At 42.8% G+C, this 20990-nt stretch overlaps 1 long non-coding RNA gene across 3 annotated transcripts; it reads left to right on the top strand.

Moving 5' to 3' along the window:
- Positions 1 to 6817: 6817 nt before the first annotated feature.
- Positions 6818 to 20639, top strand: LOC309814516. 3 transcript variants are annotated; one of them, XR_014295711.1, is made up of 5 exons: positions 6818 to 7676; positions 7983 to 8035; positions 9624 to 9750; positions 10132 to 10224; positions 19136 to 20639. It is a non-coding gene; the product is annotated as an uncharacterized lncRNA (long non-coding RNA). The 3 variants fall into 3 exon arrangements; XR_014295712.1 differs by having other exon boundaries at positions 6818 to 8035; XR_014295713.1 differs by having other exon boundaries at positions 6818 to 8035; positions 10129 to 10224.
- The last annotated feature ends 351 nt before the right edge of the window (positions 20640 to 20990 follow it).

The following is a 20990-nucleotide window of genomic DNA, read 5'->3' as shown; positions in this document are numbered from 1 at the left end:
AAGAGTCCTGCTCAAATCTTTGGCCACTGGGAAGGTTTCCCTTAAAACTGTCCTTTAGGGTCTTCACAGAATGGGGGCTGCACATCAGCGGTCCCTTCAGATGGTGCTGATGCATCTGTGAGCCAGGCCTGTGGTCATAGGGAGCCCCCCACAAGGGACATAGGGGTCTGGACTCCCCATTAAAACATTTTGCTTTTGGACTTTCCAGGGCCCGGTCCCAAATAAATCATTTCCACAATACGATGAATTGCAGCAGCAGTCAACGAACCCGATAATCCACCTGAGGATGGCCGTCAGTGGTCAATGACTGCACAGCGGTGAGGCTTGGTCTCTATTAGAGTGTGTGGCATGCCAGAATCTGTTTCTCCAATGCAGAGTCGTTCTCTGCCACAGAAGTCATGGCCTTGTTACTGAATCCGAGGGCTTTGTAGCTCTATTAGAGACTGAAGAAGACTCCCCACAGCATCCCACCTGCCTCGGGTCCTAACACAGCAAGAGCTGCAGCATCATGTGGCTTCATCTGGAGGATGAAGCCCTGGGCCTTGCTGCCGAGCTCTTGCTCTGGGCTCTGCTCAAAACTGGAAGCATTCCAAGATACCCACAAATTATTCACAGTAGAATTTCCAAGTGTGTCCCCCCCCAACTGCCTTCCAGATTCAAAGTGTTGTACATCTTTGTGGTGTGGGGTGTGAGTTTTAGTACCTCATCCCTTACTTTAGAGGGCTGTCCCAGCATTGCTGGTTCACTAAACTTCTAAAAACGTCACTGATATCAGGCTCCTAAGTCTTTGGGGGGGGTTTACCTCCCACCTTTTGGGGCATGTGTGCATCATCAGGGCATCTTGGGTACTTGCTACCTCTTATAAAACACGATATCTGTCCTCCACAGGGCCCAGGCTCTGATCAATTGCTGCTTTCTACAGGGTTAGACCTGCTATTTTAAAGATTGTCCCTTTAACAAATTTTAGTCTATCCATCTTCATTCTTTCTTCAGAACCACATTTTAAAAATAAATTTTATTGATAAAATGTACCTATTTTAATGTAGAGTTCAAGTTCCATGCTTTTTTGTTCTTTTTTGGCTGCACCACGCGGCATGCGGGATCTTAGTTCCCCGACCAGGGATCAAACCTGGGCCCCTTGCAGTGAGAGTGTGGAGTTCTAACCACTTGACCGCCAGGGAAGTCCCGAGTTCCATGCATTTTGATAAATATCTGTGCCTGTATAACCACCACTCCCCCCAAGATGTAGAACATTTCCATCACTCAAAACGTTCCCTTATGCCTCTTCCGAGTCAGATCTCACTCCCACCACTGACCCCAACCATTGATCTCTCATCTAATGCTGTAGATTACTTCTGTCTTTTCTAGAATTTCATATGAATGGAACTATAAGTAATCCTTTGTGTCAGCCTGATGTTTTTGAAATTTGTGCATGGTGCTGTGTGTATTGGTAGTCTGTTTTTTAATTGCTGAGTAGTCCACTCTGTGGTTATGCCAGTTTGTCCATCCAGTCACCCATTGATGGACATTCGGATTGTCTCATGTTTTTAGAAGAAACAATTAAGCTGAGAATGGCCAGACATAAAAGACTCCAGTACAAAGTGTTGGTAATGATGTGAGGAACCAGAATGCTCATACATCGCTGGTGGGAATGTAAAACAATGTACAACCACTTTGGAAAACAGTTTGGCAGTTTCTTAAAAAGTTTAATGTGTACTGACCACAGGATTCAGCAGTATATGCCCAAGGAAAATGAAAACATGTGTCCATAAAAACTTGTACACCGTGCTCATAAGGTTTGGCTTGTCTCTTGCTTCTGATCCCTGCTGCTGAAACTATGGTCATAGAACAGGAAAAAGTTAGTCAATAAAAGGAGAAGCCTGAGGGAAATATATTTATATTCTTATTCTTAAAAAATATGTTCAGGGCCTCCCTGGTGGCGCAGTGGTTGAGAGTCCGCCTGCCGATGCAGGGGATACGGGTTCGTGCCCCGGTCTGGGAGGATCCCATATGCCGCGGAGCGGCTGGGCCCGTGAGCCATGGCCGCTGGGCCTGCGCATCCGGAGCCTGTGCTCCGCAACGGGAGAGGCCACAACAGTGAGAGGCCCGCATACCACAAAAAAAAAAAAAAAAAAAAAAAATATGTTCAAAAGTTAGCTTCATGTGACAGAGTCTAGGAGCCCGTTTGAACAGAAGACTTCTGGTTTGTCCCTGTGTGATCTCTGGGCCACTGAAGAAATTTGATTTAAAAATTAAGAGCAGGGGCTTCCCTGGTGGCACAGCGGTTGAGAGTCCACCTGCCGATGTAGGGGACACGGGTTCGTGCCCCGGTCCGGGAAGATCCCACATGCCGCGGAGCGGCTGGGCCCGTGAGCCATGGCCGCTGAGCCTGCGTGACCGGAGCCTGTGCTCTGCAATGGGAGAGGCCACAACAGTGAGAGGCCCGTGTAACAAAAAATAAAAAATAAAAAAATAATGTTTTATTCAATATATGTTTTGGGGACCTACAACCAAACATTTTGGACAAAACAATAACACTGCATCCCTACATCACACTAAAAAATAGAAATTCTAAAAGGGATAATTTTATAATTGCAATATAAGAAACAAAAGCATCATATACAATTATATGAATACTTACAATATCATGGATAAAAAAGATTCTTCAAACATATATTGAGATCAACTATAAAGCATAGATTTCACTTCATAAATTTAATGTTATAGACTATAAAATTGTCTTGTTACTTGTCTATAGTTTTATTTTTAACATTTAAGTCTTATCTATTTGACTAACCTATGATAAATTGATACAAGAGTGCACATTTACAAAAAGATACTTACTGAATATATTCAGTTATGCAAAAAATATTTTATGAGCCTATACATACCATGTGCTACCTATCAGGTACCACAGTTCTAGGCAATGAGGTAAAGGTCCAAATAGGCTTCCGCTCTCAGGAGCTTATATTCTAATGAAGGGAGATAGACAATAATCATTAAAATTTTTTTAAAAGAAGAAGATATCTAGTAAAAATAAACACTATGATAAAAACAAAACAGGGCAATATGATGTAGAATAAGTTGAGTGTGAGAGAAGCTGCAATTGGATGGAGTAGTTCTGAAAGGACTTTGTGAGAAGATAATTTGAGTGGAGACCCTACAGAGGTCTGTAGGCAGAGGAAAGAGAAATCAGTGAGAATTTTTAGTATGTTTGTGAAAGAGAAGGAAAAACAGCAAAAAAATATATAGTATAATCACATCTAAATAGGTGTGTGTACTGTTTTTGTACATAAACATTCGTTGGGACTTTTAACATTTTTTGTTCCCTCTTTCTCATACCTCTTTTCCATTTTCTTGCTTTTCTGTGGGTTACTTGAACATTTTTTAGAATTCTATTTTTAATCGTTGAAAGTATTTTTGAGTGTGTCTCTATGTATTTTGTGTGTGTGTGTGTGTGTGTGTGTGTGGTTTCACTAGGTATTACAATATACACACCCTACTTAACACAGTCTACGGGTATTGACATTTTACTATTTTGACTGACGTGCAGAAACCTTACCTCCATTTAAGTCCCTTTACCCTCCCCATGCATTAATATAACTGTCTTAAGTTCCACATCAGATGGTATTATAATTTTTTGTTTCAACCGTCAAATGTGATTTTGAAAACTCATGAGAAGGACAGTCCATTATGTTTACCCTTATTTCCACTGTTGTTTTTTCTTTTATTACCAGTTCCTTTATAATTGTAGAACCTCTTTAGCCAGTCTTTTACAGTTAGGCCTTCTGGTGACAAATTCCTAGCTTCCCTTCATCTGAAAGTCTTCATCATCTGGAGGTCTTTATTTTCCCTTCATTTCTGAAAAGCATTTTTGCTAGATAGAGAATTAGGGGGTTACAGTTTTTTTTTTTTTTTTCAGCACTTGAAAAATGTTGTGCCATCTCTTTCTGGCCACCATGGTTTCAGATGAGAAATCCACCGTCATTCAGTTGTCCCCTTATATGGAATGCATTGTTTCTGTCTTCAGGTTGAATAGTCACAACTGAATTTCTAGTGAATTTGCATAGGGGATTAGGCAAGATGATTCTAAAATTTATCCAGAGAGGCAAACTCATAACACTAACCTAGAAAAATTAGAAAAGAGAAAAAGAGGGTACATGCCCTCCCAGAAAGCTATAGTAATCAAAACCATATGATATGTACAGGAATAGAAGAACAGATCAGTGGGACAAAACAGAGGAAAGAGACCCAGATATAAGGGGATTTAGTATTAGAAGAGTATAGGGTGTATTTTAAAATTTGGTATGTGGCTACCCTTTCTAAATGAGAGAAATTCAAAAGTCAGAAGGGAAAAGACTGATAGATTTGACTGCATAAAAATTTCAAAGTACAGCATGTACACACACACACACACACACACACACACACAACCCCAAAGGGAAAATACAAGTAATGACTTTTGAGAATATGCTGTATCTGAAACATACATATGAAAGTTATAAAATCCCACCACACTAAGAACTCCTACAAATCAATAATAAGAACACAGGGATCCTAATGGAAAAATAGACAAAGGGCATGAACAGGTATTTCACACAAGATAAATAAGACCTAGTCAATAAACAGAGTTGTTTAGTCTCGCAAAAAGTACATTAAAGCAAGATATTTTCACTCACCATGCAACAATATTAAATTTTTTTTTCATTGCAAAGAAGGTCATTTTTTTTGACGTTGGGGGTAGGAGTTTATTAATTTATTTTTTTGCTGTGTTGGGTCTTCGTTTCTGTGTGAGGACTTTCTCTAGTTGTGGCAAGCAGGGGCCACTCTTCATCGCGGTGCACGGGCCTCTATCGCGGCCTCTCTTGTCACGGAGCACAGGCTCCAGACGCGCAGGCTCAGCAGTTGTGGCTCACGGGCCCAGCCGCTCTGCGGTGTGTGGGATCCTCCCAGACCAGGGCTCGAACCCGTGTCCCCTGCATCAGCAGGCAGGTTCTCAACCACTGCGCCACCAGGGAAGCCCGACAATATTAAATTTTGATGCTGTCCATTTGTCGTTCATTGAGCCCTCTGTGGCAAGCAATGTGCTAGTTATGGGTGTATCTCATAGTGCTTATAGGCTAGTGAGGAAGATAATTACTAACAAATAATCATAAATACACATAATTACAAATACAATTGCAAATTATTGTAAATGATAAAGAGAATAAGTATAGAATTCAAGGAGAGTTTACAATCAAAGGAACCTTATTCGGAGATCACACTGGGATCAGAGAACACTTCTCTGAGTAAGAGTTGCTTGAGCTGAAATATGAAGGATAAACTGAAATGTACTCATTACGTCCTTGTATGAAGGGATAGATAACCTTCTCGGGGTTAGAGAAAATTAACATGCTCAAAGGTCCTGCGATGTATGGTATCTACGGAAAGAAGGTTAGCACAGTCAGAGAGGAGGGAAATACCATAAGAAGAGCTTGAAAACACAGGGGTAAGATCATACAGAGTATTGAGGACCATGTTAAGGACTCTTGCCTTTACTTCAGAGCAATCAAAAGCCATCAAATTATATTAAGCAGAGGAATATATTTGGAATTGCTTTTATAAACATGAGGCTGACTTCTGTATAAAGAAAAGATTTGGAGGAAATTGATGTGAAGTTATAGCAAGATTGCAGGTGAGAAATAATAGTTTGGACAAGATTAGTAGTTAAGATTAAACACGGACACGCTGATCACAACATGTCCCAAATGAATCCATTTCTTCTATCCTAAATTTGTCTTTTCCTGTGTTTTATCGTCTTAGTGAAATACGATGATTAACCAAAATATCTGGGCAAGTTGTATAAGTGGAAGTTGAAATCATGAGAGTGGATAACAGTGGTAGAAGCGGTTTTAAAGAATGTACTTCTGGAAGCATTTCACCCAAGCAAGAAACCTAGTTCCTCCATGTATCCAATTCATTACCAGGTCCTTTACATTATTCTTTTAAATTGTTTCCTGAATCAGTCTTCCTTAGCCCCAGCTCCCGGGCTCCAGGATACAGAAGCGCTGCCTTCAGTGGCCTTCCTGGCTCAAGTCCTTCTTCCTGTTGGTTCACCCTTACCACTCTGCACCACACTGCACATGAGACGTCACAGCCTCTTTAAAACTCTTCATTGTCTTGTCACTTCACAGCATGAACATTCCTTCACAGGATGCTTACTTTTTCAGTCTCTTCTCTTTTCAAGCCACCTCTCCTTTGACCTCTTTTTACCAGGCCAGTGAATTTTTCTTCCTTTTTCTCTTCCAGTTTTTATAGTGGACTGTAATCAAGCAGGACCCCATGGGGCCTTCCCAGGACAGACTCTCCCCCCACCTCATTCTTCACCTGCCTCTTATCTGTAGAAGAACTTTAGCCTCCTAGGCCTTCCCCAAGTTCCAAAGAACAAATTTAATCAGAGAAGTGAGAAAATGCAGAAAGAAAGGAAAATAGTCAAGCAAGACAAAATAATAATAGTTTAGCCATTAAACAAAGTCAAGGAACTTTAGTTCCTCCTCAAGGGCTGTAGATACTATTCTGAGCCGTGTCCTTTGAGCTGTTTTGCAGCTCTGAAACCCCTACCAGGTGGGAGAAGTAAACTGTCTGCTGCCCACAAGTATGTAGACCCCAGACCAGCTGGAACCAGAAGGTTAATGATGTTGACTCCTGATGACCTCACCACCAACCAATCAGAAGAAGGTCCACGAGCTGGTCACACACCCCACAACCCCCCTCCCTCACCCCGTCTTTAAAAACCTTTCCCTGAAAGCCTTGGGGGAGTTCAGGCCTTTTAAGCACTAGTTCCCTGGACTCCTTCTTGGCGCCTGCAATAAACAGTGCACTTTCCTTCATCACAGCCCGTTGTCAGTAGATCAGCTTTACTGCGGGCAGGTGAGTGGACCCAAGTTTTCTTTGATAACACACCATTTTCCTTTGTTGTCTCTAATCTTTTTTTCATAAACTCATAAACTGTTGGCTCCACTTAGAACAATGTTCCATGATTCAGCGGGCCCAGTCTCTCTCCTAACCCCTCCATTTCAATACAAAGCTTGCACCCGGCCTCCCATCCCCTGGGCTTGGAGCTCTGTAGGTGCTTAGTCCCCAGACCTCCCCCGTGCTCGGGACCAAGCCACCAGCGCAGGGAGAAAGAAGCCCCCAGGAATCGCGGGCTCCCACGGCAGGGCTGCAAGGGGAGCCCGGCTGCCTCCTCTGATCACGCGTCATGGCTGGGCTCAAGGCTCTGAGAGCAGTGACCCCTCGGGGCTGCGGGTCCTGCTACTGCCGTGGTCAGGGCTGGAGGTCCTAGACGGAACGGCTGGGGCCGCAGTCGGTTCTGGGAGTTGTAGTCCGAGCGTGGAGGGCTAGGCCTCAGGCTGAGGCCGCGGTAGACCCTGGGAAGTGTAGTTGTCTGAGACCCCCCCCCCCCCCGCCTCCCGTTCTCCCTGTCACGGGCGCGGGGCGTCCTGGGAGTTGTAGGGGGGCGGGGCGGGCACTCTGCCCGCGACGCGCCGAGGCCGCGGTGGGTCCTGGGAAGGAGAGCTGTCTGAGGCCCGCGGCCTGGTCGCGGTCGGTCTCTGAGGCTCCGGAAGGCGCAGTTTGCGGGACGCTGGCGCGGGGTCCCCGTCGCAGAGCCGAAAGCCTTGCTTGCGCGGGCCGAGGTAGGGGAAGGGCCCGCCCTGCCCGAGCCTGTCCTCGCCGGGGCCCGGGGGGCCGGGGGGCCGGGGGCGGTGGCCCTGCCCCGAGCTCGGGAAGCCTTGGTTGCCCGGCCAGCAGCGCGGAGGAGACGCCCCAGCTGCGGCTCCGTTAAAGGCGGCGGCGCTGGGGGCGCGGGTCGGGCCCAGGCTCGGAGCCCCCGCCGCGGCGGGGAGGGAGCTGTCGCGGGCGTCCCTGACCCTCGTGACGAGGGCGGTGGATGCGGAGCCCGGGCGCCGACCCGCGCGTCAGCTCGTCGCTCTCCCCGCCAGCTCCGCCTTCCACGCTCGGTTCTCCGCGGGCCCTGCCGTGAGCCATGTCTCAGGTGAGCTGGTGTTTCCTTTCTTCCTCAGCGCGGCTGTGTTTTCCGGACCGGGGACACAGCCTTTCCTCCCCCTGCCGCCCTTCTGGCGCCTAAGAGGACGTGGGAGGGCTCGCGGGGCCGGGCGCGGGGCGGGCGCTGACCGGGCGGCTGGGTCTTAGAGCGGGCTGTCCTGCGCCTCCTTTTCCCCCGGAATTGGAACGAGGAGGGCTTCACTCTCTGCCCCTCGCCCCCGCTGTCGTTCATTCGCTGACTCTTGCTTCCGTTGGGCGTCTCCTTCCACGCCTGCATCAGTTGTGTCAGTGCGTGATCCTGGATCAGCTCTGTCGGCATCACCTGGTAACTTGCTGGACTTGGGTATTCGCGAGCCCCACCCCAGCCTTGTGAACCCGAACCTGTGCGTGTGCGGGTTACCAGTCTGCACCCTGACAGTCCCTCCACGTGATTCTCCTGCACGGCGCTTCCTAGGTCCTGGGGATCAGCGGAGAGCAAAACAAAATCTCCTAACTCACCGAGCTCATTGTTTAGGCAAGACGTGAAGTTTCTCTAGCAGGGAACACTGATTATTGTTGTTTTGGTGGAGGCTAAATGCGTGGCTGGCAATTGTGCTTCACAGAGGTGGGGGATAAGAAGGCCAGCCCTTCCAAATTAGTCCATCTGGTTTTAGTGTCACTTCTCTGTCCTACTTTCTGTCATACTTGTCTCCAAAGCCAGAGGCTCTCCAACTTTTGCTGGGAGTCCAGTTTCCTTCCGTTCTGCAGAGCCCACTGTTTACATTAGGAAACAGCTTCCTTTATTAGTCAATAATCTATAACAGATTATAGGCACTTAAAATTTTCTTTTAAACTGTAAAAAATAACTCTGTCATACTTCTGGGGCTGTTACTAGTTTGGGACTTTTAAAAATCCCTGTTCATGCCTAACAGCTATGTGGGTCACTCAAGTGCTGCAAAACCAGGCTGCAAAGCAGGGGCTTATTACTCCTCCTGACACCGAGGGAAGAAACTGCAGGTTCCATCCTGGGAGGCCCTTGTACTGTAGCCTTCATCGTCTTGTTTGGCGACATTGCCAAGTATCACAGCTATTTCTTCAGAAACGGGGTTAGCTGTGGTAAACTTGAATGTGTACCCCTTAATCGGGAGCTGCTGCTCTCTGCTACAGCCAGTTGTGCCTACGAAGAAATTCTTGCCAGAGCATATTAAATTAGGCTGGTATTAAGGAAAATATACTCTCCCTATTAGACATAAGGGGATTGTCTTCATTATTCATAAAGCGTGGTGAGATCTTAAGAATTTTTGCAGCCAAAGCCAGAAATCCATGTTGTTCACATGTATAGTCCTTTATCTTCCACAAAATTGTAAACTGTCTCAGGACAAAGCATGTATATTTTTTCGTCTTTTCTCCAATTATACAGTAAAACAAAACAGCTGGTCTCTTACTTATACTCTTAATAATTACCCAGAGTCCTGAAAACTGTCATTGCGCTACTCGTATACACTGTCCACCACCCACGGTGCGACTCGTTTCACTCCTCGATCAGGGCCTTTGGGAGCATGGGTGCTGGTTGTGCAGATGTCTGTGTGTCATTTCAGGGGTCAGTGACATTCAGAGACGTGGCCGTAGACTTCTCGCGGGAGGAGTGGGAATGGCTCCAGCCTGCTCAAAGAGATTTGTACAGACATGTAATGTTGGAGAACTATGGCCACCTGGTCTCACTGGGTAGGTATTTCTTCTCATCTCCCCTCAGTCAGAATTTGACCTTTAGGATGGCTGTTGCGAATCTTGATTACCTGGCTGAACATTCCCAAGGGAGGTAAGTTTTTTTTTTTTTTTTTTTTAGTTTTTCTTTTTTTTTGGCTGCACTGCATGGCATGGGAACTTCCCTGACCAGGGGATCGAACCTGAGCCCCCTGCAGTCGAAGTGCAGAGTCTTAACCACTGGACAGCCAGGGAAGTCCTTTATTAGCTTTTAAGAGGGGGATTAGAACTTTACCTAATCTTTAGTAATCTTTCATACTTACATCTGGCATTTCTAATAACGGCCCCTCTTTTGTAAGGATTCAGGGACTAATTGTGAATTTATTTCATTTCCGCAAGCAGGTCTTAACATTTCTAAGCCACATGTGGTTTCCTTACTGGAGCAAGGGAAAGAGCCGTGGCTGGGGAAAGATGCAAGCAGAGGTCTGTTTTCAGGTGAGTTAGAAGCTGGTGGGGAAGTTTTTTAAAATAACAACCCACCCAGTCAATGAGAAAGCAGTACTTTGTTAGATGCTGGATAGAAAGTTTTCCTTTAAAGGTACCAGAGATGCAGGGACTGTAAAGTCTTGCCCACAGCAAGGGGACCACTCACACCCACTTACCTGTCTGCCTTCAGTTCTCATCCTTTCCTCACTTTCTCACAGATAGATGTGGCCCTTGTTTTCATCATTAGCTCTGTCTGGGCTCTGAATTTTATTTCTCTTTGGTTTCTCTTCCCTTTCTTTTTAAAAATTGACTTATATGTTTCCATTGTCTAAGTTAAAAGGTATATATATTTTTCTTTATACTGCTGTTCTAACCCTCTTGAAAGAGTGATTCATTACACTTTGGTTAATTGATGGGCTTATTCCTTCAGTCATATGTTATTTTAACAATTTTTAAAAAAGATTTATTATTTTATTTATTTATTTTTGGCTGTGTCGGGTCTTAGTTTCGGCATGCGGGATCTTCGTTGAGGCATGTGGGATCTTTCGTTGCAGTGCATGGGCTCTTCATTGTGGTGCGTGGGTTCCAGAGCGCGTGGGCTCTGTAGTTTGCGGCAGGTGGGCTCTAGTTGAGGCACGTGAGCTCAGTAGCTGTGGCGTGCAGGCTTAGTTGCCCCGCGGCATGTGGGATCTTAGTTCCCTGACCAGTGATCGAACCTCACGTCCCCTGCATTGTAAGGTGGATTCTTTACCACTGGATCACCAGGGAAGTCCCTATTTTAATGATATTTATTGAAGTTTTAATCTTGTTAAGACTTTCTCTTAGGTGGTATGCCTCAGAGAGTAGAAGGCATGGCATAGTGAGATAAATTGGGTCTGTAAATAACTTTGTTAGAGGCCCTCAAGTTGGCAGTTCAACGATGAGAAGAAAGGAATTTCCAGTTGGTGTTATAGACCTGGGTAATTTGGATAGGGATAGTAGTAATAGAAATATAAAAGACAGGAAAAGGGTCAGTTTTAAACAAAATGTGGTGAATTAGTTTGAGATATGCATGCTGTGAGTAGAGGATGGTATTTCCAAGCGAAGAGATGCAACAAACAATCAGAATAGATCTTAGAAAAAAATTCCAGATGTGGGAATCTTATATTAAGAAAAAAAACAGAAGCAATGAGGTTGATTGAGAAGGGCTCTGAAAGCCTTCTTCACCTTAGGTTGAAATAAAATTGCTGGTGAAGCTCTTTAAAAATAAATATGGCCATGCACCGCCCTTGAAGATTCTGACATAGAAGATCTTTAGAGCCTAAATTATATGTGTTTATGACAATTTCCATAAGTTCTATAGTTGATTCTGAAGCAAATCTCTAGTGGAAGTATACTGGCCTTTTGGGAGTGGTCCTCTCGAGATAACAGGGGAATACTTATGTTTATGGAGAAGCAGCTAATGGAAGGACTAGTGAGGGAACAGAGGATGCCTTGAAAACCAAGCTCTGGCTGTGAGAGCGAGACCTTCAGGAGGAAGGACGTGGAAAGAGCCCTGTGTGAGCTGAAGTCACGAGGTGGGACAAGTGCCCAGAGACTTCCTCGTGAAAGGATGAGTTGAAGAAAAATGTTCTTTTCTAAATGTTTTGAAAGTAATAAAACCCATAAAACTATGTACAAGGGAAGTGAAGTAAAGGGGAAACATGGAAAAATTGCCTCTAATTCCACTTAATACAGCTCTTAGAATTTTTGTGTGTTTCTTCCAGTACCTTTTTTGAAAAGGGAAATAACTCACAGACAATGCATAAAACATAAATGTGCAGCTTAAGTTATGATAAGGCATCCACGTAACCACCACTCAGGTTAGTCAGCACAGCTCTGCCAGGTCCCTCAGAGCTCTTCGGGTGCTCATCCCAGTCACCCCCCACCACCTCGCCCCCTGCAAAGGTAATCTTTAACGGTAGTAACTGCCTTGGTTTTCTTTATAGCTTTATCAACTGTTGGTGTCTCTAATCACTAGTTTAGGTTTGTACGTTTATGAGCTTTATATAGAGGGGACAATAATGTATATATTATATTGTAATTTGCTTCTCAAAATTATTTTTAATATTCATGCATTTTGCATACTCGTCTAGTAGTTTGTATCCTTTCTGTTGTCGATGGCTTCTTGGGTTGTTTGCAGTTTAGGGCTATTGCAAGCAATGTTGCTCTTATCCTTGGGTCCTGGTACCTCCTGGCACAGGGTTCCTGTGGTTTATATCTAGGACTGGAATTGCTGAGTCAGAGAATAATGTATCTCTTTTACACATTAGATGATGCCAGAATGTTTTCCAAAGTGCTTTTACTGACTTACACTCCCACAGACACAGTAAGCGGGTTCCTTTGCTCCCCATGTTTACCAAATGCCCTGTACTGCCAGGCATCATGCTCTTCACCCAGCAGGAGAGTGTGCAGTGGTAGCTTCTTCTGGTTTAAACGTGCATTTCTCCAATTGCTAATGAGGTTGAGCACCTTTTCATATGTTTATTGAGTATTTAGATACCCTCATTTATGAAGTGCTTCTTGAAGGTTTTTGCTCTATTGGATTCTCCATCTTTTTCTTGTTTTGTAGGAGTTGTATATTTTGGATACAAATCATTGTAATTATATTCACTACAAATATCTTCTCTTACATGTGGCTTACTTTTCCCCTTAAAACCTCTTTTAATGAACAGAGATTCTTAATTCTAGTATAGTCAGATTTGTCAGTCTTTTCCTTTATGATTAGTATTCTTTTTTTTCGGCTGCGCCGTGCCGTGCGGCATGCAGTATCCTGGTTCCCTGATCAGGGATCAGACCCTTGCCCACTGCAGTGGAAGTGCGGAGTCTTAACCACTGGACCGCCAGGGAAGTCCCAGTATTTTTTTTTTTTTTTTTTGATGTGTTTAAGAAATCTTTCCCTACCATGAGGTCATGATGACATTTTCCTAGATTTTCTTTTTAAAAAGTCACTTTGCATTCACATTTAGATCCATGGTCCACTTTGGATTTATTTTTGTGTGTCATGTGACTTAGTGGTCAGTTTTGGTCTCTTCTGCATGGAAATCCAGTTCTCAAGCCACCGTTTATTGACATGTCTGTCCTTTCCTTCACTGGTTTGTCATAAGTTAAGTGTCAGTTTTTGTGTATGTTTCTGGGTTCTCTATTTTTTGTTTTTCTATTTTTCTATCTTTGCATACATCTATACAGTCTTAGTTATGGGTTTAATAATGGATAACATTTTACTGTATTTGCCTCACCTCATCCCTTTTTTTGCTGAATAATGTAATTTACAGATATCTTGATATTTCACTACACAGTACTTCACTATCATGTATAAAATATAGGGATATTTTCTACATCATTGAAATATTTTCACATCAAAATAAGTTTTGCTTAATTTCGTTTTAATGCACTGTCCATATATAAATACTCCATAAACGTGTTTTATAATTGGATTGTCTTTTCCCTGTGGGATGATGAAATTCCTGTTTCTCTGTATGTCCTATAACTTTGAACTTTTTTTTTTTTTAAATACGAAGACTTTGGGTCTTATTTAAATCCTGTTGAGATGTTAACTTTATTTAAGCAGCCTGTCGATATGTGTAAGTTGAAGCCACAGTTCTAACCTGTCTTCTGTGCATGTGGTTCCAATGACAGTCCAGTTTTCAAAGCCTTTGCAGGTCTCTTTTATTTATCCCCATATGCACCTCCTAGTGGTGTTGGGCACTGGGTTCTCCTTAGGCAGTGGGTCCCCCTTTGTTTCAGTTCTCACAGCTTTAGGTGTGCTATTTAGGGTCAGATCCATGCATGCACAGCTCAGGGAGGAGCCCAGAATTTCATACACAACTTTATGGGATCACCTGCTTGCGCTCCCTTTTTCACCATGTCCCCTGTCCTTTTTGGCTCCCAGGGCCCCCTCTTTCAGGTCTTCTGGATAGAAAGGCAGGCCTGTAGGTTCCCCTCTGCACTTCCTGCAAGTTTCTCTGCCTCTGCAGCCATGCAGCGAGGGGATGGAGAGAAAAAGAAAAAAAGGGGGGTATTACCTCTCTGCTCTTGGAACCATTGATCTTTCTGCTGAGGGAGGAAGGTTACCCTGCCTTAGAGGTTTAATTGCCTGTATGGCCACAGCTGCTGCAACATGCTTTGGGTTTGGGCAGAAGAGAATGGGAAATGAACAAACAATAAGATTTCTCTGACCAGTATGGACTCCCCTTTCCCATTCCTAAGACCAGAAATAGAGGCTTCTCATGGAGCTCTTTCTCCTCACACCTGCTGCCCAGTTCTTGCTCTCAGGCTGCATTTGAGCTTAGGCCTAGAGAGACTGGAGGGGGGAAAAAAACCCAAGAAACTCACCACCAGTTCAGTGTTACTTTGTGTTCTGGCTTCCTTCTACAAGCAGCTTGCTACCATTTACTTTTTTTTTTAAATAGATTTTTTAAATTTTAAAAATTTATTTATTTATTTTTGGCTGCATTGGGTCTTCACTGCTGCGCACGGGCTTTCTCTAGTTGTGGCAAGTGGGGGCTACTCTTCAATGTGGTGCGTGGGCTTCTCATTGCAGTGGCTTCTCTTGTTGCGGAGCATGGGCTCTAGGCACGCAGGCTCAGTAGTTTTGGCACCCGGGCTCAGTAGTTGTGGCACATGGGCTCTAGAGTGCACTGGCTTCAGTAGTTGCAGTGCACGGGCTCAGTAGTTGTGGCACACGGGCTTAGTTGCTCTGTGGCATGTGGGATCTTCCTGGACCAGGGCTCGAACTCGTGTCCCCTGCATTGGCAGGTGGATTCTTAACCACTGCGCCACCAGGGAAGTTCCCCGTTTACTTTTTAGAGTTCTCAGCTAGCTGCTTTATGCATTCTGTTCATGGTTTTCACTTGTATTCAGTGGGAGAGCCAGGTTGGAGTGTACTTACTCCACCTTTACAGGACTGGAGCCATTCATATTTTATAACTGAAACAAAACTCCAAAGTTACAGCATGTATAAAGATCATACTAATAAAATGAGAGTATGAGGTTCAGTCTAGATTGAGCCAAAGTATAAAATGTAAGGAGGAAAATGGTGGGAATTAAGGATGGTTAGGGAAAGCACTGGTCAGATCATGCAGGTGTTTTATAGGTCCTATTAATGAACTTAGAGTTCATCCGTAGGCTAATAAGGAGTCATCAAAAGACTTTAGGCAGGCAGGCGAGCATTTTAGTAAGGTCATTCTAGCTGCAGTTTGGAAAACAGATTTATTGGAAGCGAGACTAGCAAACAGCACAGCCATTTAAGAGTTGTTGCCATAACCTAGGCTCGATGTAATCATCACCTGAACCAGGGAGGTGTCCAGGGAATGGAAGAAGGTATACAGACGGTGACAAAGTAAGGAAGTGGACTCAGAAAGACCTGGTGATTGATTAGATAAAAGGCATTAAGAAGATTGAGGAATTGTGGTTGACACCACTCTTTTTGCTGGTATTATTATCTCCTTAAAAAAAAAAAAAGGAAGGATGAGCAAGTTTGAAGGGGAGGGAAAGATTATATCAATTTGTGACTTACTGAGTTTGGGTCTCTGGGATAGTCGAGTATATAAATTCAGTAAGCAACTGAGTATCATATTCTGGTGCTTAAGAGAGATATCACAGTGCTGCTCAAAGTTTAGTCCTTTGGATCGTTTTAAAATACATATTCCCAGGCCCCACTCCAGAAATTCTAAGTCATTAGGTTTGGGGTGGAACTCAAGAATTTACATTTTAACAAGCTCCCAGGTGATGCTGATGCTGAGCTAAAGAAGGATTTAGGAGTTATCTGCACAGCTTCTTAAGATTTTGAATTTTTTTTGTAAAATCCCTGTACACCTGTTGTTGAACTTATTCTTCAGCAACTTTCTTTAGTTTCTTTTCTAAGAAGTTATATTGTTTTTCTATAGGGATACTAGTGAATTTGTATATTTATATCTCTCAGTCTTTACTGTAGCAATTAAAATACTCTAAACCTTCACTGCAAATACTGTAATGATTTTTTTTAATTAATAAACTTTATTTTCTTTCAAGCAGTTTTGGGTTCACAGCAAAATTGAATGGAAAGTACAGAGAGTTCCTATATATCCCCCTGCCCAGTCTTCCCCACTGTCAACATCCCACACCACAGTGGTACATTTTTCACAATTGATGAACCTACCTTGACACATCATTATCACCCAAAGTCCACAGTTGACCTTAAGTTTCATTCTTAGTGTCGTACATTCTGTGGGTTTTGACAGATGTGCAGTGACGTGTATCCATATGTTAGTGTGACACAGGATAGCTTTACTGCCCTAAAAATGCTCTGTGCTCTGCCTATGCATCCCCCTCTCCCCACTAACCCCTGGTAACCTCTGATCTTTTTACTGTTTCCATAGTTTTTCCTTTTCCAGAATGTCATATAGTTGAATTCATAGGGTATTTACCTTTTTCAGATTGGCTTCTTTCACTTCATATTATGCATTTGAGGCTCATTCCTTTATATCTTTTCATGGCTTGATAACTCTTTTTTTTTTTTAGTGCTGAGTAATAGCCCATGGTCTGGATGTACCACAGTTTACTTTTCCATTCTCCTACTGAAGGACATCTTGTTGCTTCTAAGTTTTGGCAGTTATGAATAAAGCTGCTGTAAACTTCCACATTCAGGTTTTTGTGTGGATGTAAGTTTTAATTCACTTGGGTAAATATCAAGGAATGTGATTGCTGAATTGTATGGTAAGAGGATGTTCAGTTTTATAAGAAACTGACACACTGTCTTCCAGAGTGGCTGCACCATTCTGTGTCCCCACCAGCAATGATGAGAGCTCCTGTTGCTCCACATCCTCACCAGCATGTGTTGTTGCGGTGAATTGGATTGTGGCCATTTTGATAGGTGTGAAGTGGTGTCTCATTTTAATTTACAGTTCCCTAATGACATGATGTTGACTATCTTTTCATATTCTTACTTGGATCTGTATATCTTCTTTGGTGAGGTTTCTGTTCATGTCTTTTGCCTGTTTTTAAATTGAATTGTTCATTTTCTTATTGTTGAATTTTAACAGTTCTTTCTATATTTTGGGTAATAACTCTTGTCAGATGTGTCTTTTGCAACTATTTTCTCTCAGTCTTCTCATCCTGTCTTCTTATTCTCTTGACATTGGCTTTTTAAAAGAAACTTAATTAATTAACTTTATTTTTGGCTGTGTCCGGTCTTTGTTGCTGCGCGTGGGCTTTCTCTAGTTGTGGCGAGCAGGGGCTACTCTTTGTTGCGGTATGTGGGCCTCTCGCTGTAGCGGCCTCTCCTGTTGTGGAGCATGGGCTCCAGGCACTCAGGTTTCAGTATTTGTGGCACACGGGCCTAGTTGCTCCACAGCACGTGGGATCTTCTCTGACCAGGGCTTGAACCCGTGTGCCCTGCATTGGCAGGCGGATTCTCAACTACTGCGCCACCAGGGAAGCCCTTGACATTGGCTTTTGCAGAGCAGAGGTTTTTAATTTTAATGAAGTCCAGCTTATCAGTTATTTCTTACATGGATTGTGCCTTTGGTGTTACACCCAAAAAGTCATCACTCCCTAACATCATCTAGGTTCTCTCCTTTGTTATCTTTTAGGAGTTTTATAGTTTTGTGTTTTACAGTTTTGTCTGTGATCCATTTTGAGTTAATTTTTGTTAAGAGTGTAAATCTGTATCTAGATTCACTTTTACGCATGTGGATGTCCAGTTGTTCCAGTACCATTTGTTGAGAAGACTGTATTTGCTCCCTCGTGTTGTCCTTGCTCCTTTGTCAAAGATGAGTTGACTATAATTATGCAGGTCTGTTCTGAGCTCTGTACTCTGTTCCACTGATCTACTTGTCTAGTCTTTCACCAGTGCTGCACTGTCCTGATTACTATAGTGCTACAGAAGTCTTGAAGTCCAGTGTCAGTCCTCTGACTGTTCTTCTCCTTCAGTGGTGTGTTAGGTATTCTAGGTCATTTTCTGTTTTGTATAAACTTTAGAATCAGTTTGTTGAGATCTGTGAAATAACTTGCTGGGATTTTGATTGGGATTTTGTTGACCCTATATACCAAGTTGGAAATAATTTTAAACTTCCAGAAAAGTTGGAAGAATAGTGCAAAAATACCCATATGCCCTTTACTCACATTCACCCATGTCTAATATTTTGCCCTGTTTGTTTTGTCGTTTTTGGTATATGATTTTTTTTCCTGAAACATTTGGGAATAAATTGTACACATCATAGCCTTTAACTCCACATATTTCCTAAGAATAAAGGTATATGTTTTTTAAACCTTTGTATTATTATAAAACTCTGTTCTCCCAAAATGATAAAATCCTTTACTAAAATTTAGCCTGGAGAAAATCCTGTGTTTATCTGTCGAAAGCATCTGATGGAAAGACACTGTTATCCGTAAATTGAGCTTCACATGTCTGTTTAGAAGGTAGAGGTAGAGTGAGGATTCTAGAAGATATTCAGAGAAAACTTTTTATTCATTCATTCAGAATAAGTTACTGTAAGATGTTCCAAAGGCACTAAGTGAACACAATCTCATTTCTTTGTGGGACCTGAGGAACGCTTGTAGCCTATTAGCATCATTATGAAATTGTCATTTTCAAGTCATTCTGGCAGCAAATAAAGTTTACATGGAGGTGAGGAAGATTAACCACCTATCCTTTACAGTTACTTATCTTTCTGATATTTCTGTTTTTCCCTCACCTTCAGTTACTTATTTTTAATCTCCTTATTCACCTACAGCTCTCCTCTGTTTGATGTCTTCTGAATTTCTGGATCTACTGCTCAGATTTCAGAGTCATATATGATAACTGTAAAAGCAATGCAATGCTAAGATTTTTTTTTTCAATGTAATTCTCATTAAAAAATGGAGCAGCGGCTTTTATTTTATTCAACACAGAAAATAAGAAACATTTGCTTTGTTTTTTCAGCTTCAGAGTCAAATGGTGAGATCAAAGAGTTTTCTCCAAAAAACGTCATATACGAAGATGATTCATCCCAGTGTTTGATAAGATCTTCAAATCTTTCATTTGAAAGATTTCTAAGCCAAGGCCTTCAGTATTCCAGTTTTAAAGAAGGCTGGAAATGTGAGGGTGATACTGAGATGCTGCAGGGAAATCAGGGATATATCAGGCAAGTGACAGTTTCCCATCAAGAAGCCCTGTCTCAACATATGAATGTTAGTACTGTGGAGAGACCCTATGGATGCCATGAATGTGGAAAAACTTTCAGTCGGCGTTTTTCCCTTGTGTTACATCAGAGAACTCACACTGGAGAGAAGCCATACGTATGCAAGGAATGTGGGAAAACCTTTAGCCAGATCTCAAACCTCGTAAAACATCAGATGATACATACGGGAAAGAAACCCCATGAGTGTAAAGACTGTAATAAAACATTCAGTTACCTCTCATTCCTCATTGAACATCAGAGAACACATACTGGGGAGAAACCCTATGAATGTACTGAATGTGGAAAGGCCTTTAGCCGTGCCTCAAACCTCACTCGACATCAGAGAATTCACATAGGAAAGAAACAGTATGTATGTAGGAGATGTGGGAAGGCCTTTAGCAGTGGCTCTGAACTCATTCGCCATCAGATTACACACACTGGAGAGAAACCTTATGAATGCATTGAGTGTGGGAAGGCATTTCGCCGTTCTTCACACCTTACCCGGCATCAGAGTGTCCATACCTCCAAAACCCCCTATGAATGTAACGAATGCAGTAAAGCCTTCCGTTGCCACTCATTCCTTATTAAACATCAGAGAATTCATGCTGGAGAAAAGCTCTATGAATGTGATGAATGTGGTAAAGTTTTCACGTGGCATGCATCCCTTGCACAACATATGAAAATTCATACTGGAGAAAAGCCCTATGCATGTACTGAATGTGACAAAACCTTTAGTCGGAGCTTTTCTCTCATTCTACATCAAATAACTCATACTGGGGAGAAGCCCTATGTATGTAAGGTATGCAATAAATCCTTCAGCTGGAGCTCAAACCTTGCTAAACATCAGAGAACACACACTCTAGAGAACCCCTATGAATATGAAAATTCATTTAACTACCACTCATTCCTTGCTGAACACCAGGGAATTCACACTGTAGAGAAAACCTAAGAATGTATGGATTAAAACAAACAAACAAAAAAGCAGCTAATGCCTTACTTTGACTTCAGAGAACTCTTGGAAAGAAGCCTTATGTGAATGTGTTTATTGTGATGAAATGTTGTCTCTGCTTTATTCAGTATTCTGGAGAAAAACCCAAGGAACGTATGGGAAAGCCATTAATAGCTGCTCATTCTTTTTGTAATACCAGAAGATGAAATCAAACAATACTGAGAAGACTCTTCATCTGGTAGGATTCCCTTAATCTACATTTGTAAATTCCTACCAGGAAAGGATACATGTCCAATAAATGTGAGAAACCTTTTAGAGATTAGGTCTCATTCTGCATCTGTCAGCTCAGGACAGGACAGAATGCATGGGTAAGGGTGTACTTTTTCCTGGACATCAGAAAATTCATAATGAAGGAAAGTCATACAAACAATGATTTGGGAATGCCTTCATGTACCATGCAATATTTATTAAATTTTTAAATACTCTTCTAAGGAATAAAAGCAACCCTATAAATGAACTTAACATAGGGTGACTTTCTGCAGTATTTCAAACCTACAGAATTATCCTGGGGAAGAACTACCATTGTAATGAGCGTGGCAAAGTCATAAGAGTTCTAAGAAGTTATACTGGAGAGAATCGGTGTGGGAGGATTTTTTACAGGGGGATGT

This window comes from Mesoplodon mirus, assembly GCF_964341445.2.
Source record: "Mesoplodon mirus genome assembly, chromosome: 13".
Lineage (NCBI taxonomy): Eukaryota > Metazoa > Chordata > Mammalia > Artiodactyla > Ziphiidae > Mesoplodon > Mesoplodon mirus.
This window is presented reverse-complemented; position numbering and strand designations above follow the sequence as displayed.